The following is a 1,735-nucleotide window of genomic DNA, read 5'->3' as shown; positions in this document are numbered from 1 at the left end:
TCTCTCTCTCTCTCTCTCTCTCTCTCTCTCTCTCTCTCTCTCTCTGTTTCTGTCTCTCTCTCTGCCTATCTGTGTCCCTGTCTCTGTCTCTGCCTCTCTCTGTGTCAATCTCCCATTCTCAATCTCTCTTCCAATATTTTCACATATCTCACTCTCTAAGATAGGTCTTACTGATGCTCTGGACTATCTTATACATGCTTAAGCAAAAAATAAAGATCCATTAGCTTCCAACAACTGACAACTAGCATGACCTATGCTGTATGTGTCTTTGGAAAATTACTGGATAATAACAACAACAACAGTAGTAATGGATATGTTGTATCACAAAATTTCTATGTGTCAGATACTGAGCTAAGTACTTTATTTATGTAACACATTTAAATGTCACAAATCTTAAATAAGTGATGAGCCTATAGTCACATAGCTAATAATTAACCGAGCTGGGACTTGTTCCAAATCTGTCTAATTTCAAAGCACACATATTCCCACATTGTGTTTTATTGCTTGCAATTTATCAAACCATATAGAATTCTATTACTGAAAATCTCACTCATTAATCTTTGCTTTTGGCCTACTCCAGAACACTTGGATATGACTACCATTCAGTTCTGTTCTGGGAGCCTTTGGTCCATTCTTTGGTCCATTCTGCCCTTATCATTGGACTAAAAAGAGACACTAGTGTTTGTGCTACTATTTTCCCATGACTACACTAGCAAATTGGTTAACTCGGGGCCCTTTAACATAAGAAGAACCTAGCAGCTCATAGTTAGATACCTTCTGTGTTAGGGTCAATTAAAATACAGCTTGCTTTTTAAAACAAGTAAATAAGGAATGAGATGAGGAATTTGAACACTTTGACTAAAGGCGCACTACGGCTGCTGTGGGGTTGACATCACCAGTTGTTTGGCTCCTGGTGAAGACTGCATCTTGTGGATGACTTTGGAACAAAAGTTCAACCATTTGTCTTTGGAATCTTGTCTTTAAATGCTGTAGCGTTTAGTAGGTAGAAGTGTTGCCAGTCTTTTCATCAATAATACTCAGCGTGGACAGCACATTTGAATCATGTAGAGAGCTTTCAATAACTGCAGTCCTCAGACCAAACATCCCAGAGGTCACCTTCCTCAGAATCCCTGGGGGTGAGAACCTGGTACCAGTGTTCATTTCAGTCCTCCTCCCAATAAGATCCCAGTGTCCAGTCAACAAGAGTATGACTGTCCTGCATATTCCTCTTATTTTGACATGGTTACCAAACAGCAAGTAGCAAGATTATTTCACTGTTATATTAATGCCTAAATTAATTGCATTGCAAAAAGGAAATGAAGTGTATTCAGTGTCCATTCTTTGAAATGATATAATTTTTAAGCCCATATATGTCAAAAAATATGTATATATGCATTTTACACATACATGTTTTATATCTTTATGCCCCAAGTATTTTAGAAAATTTATAATATTAGTTTTTTTATAATGTTTGTATAATTGAGATATATATTTATAGATATATAATAAAGCTTGTACATTTTGTTTGTGAACTTTATTAGGTTTCGATGAAAATATTTTGAAATCTTTCATTAATGATAAAATATTTGTCAATTTTACAGGTAGTCATAGAAACTTTGTTTTTCTACCTTCAGTATATGTTACTAAGTGCATTCATATATATTACTATTTGTTTTATTTTATTTTTGTAAGCAATATATTCCTTTATCTCTGGTAATGTTTTTGACTTGAATTA

Source organism: Octodon degus, unplaced genomic scaffold (genome assembly GCF_000260255.1).
Source record: "Octodon degus isolate 3935 unplaced genomic scaffold, OctDeg1.0 scaffold00137, whole genome shotgun sequence".
Taxonomy (NCBI): domain Eukaryota; kingdom Metazoa; phylum Chordata; class Mammalia; order Rodentia; family Octodontidae; genus Octodon; species Octodon degus.
Note: the sequence above shows the minus strand (reverse complement) of the source record.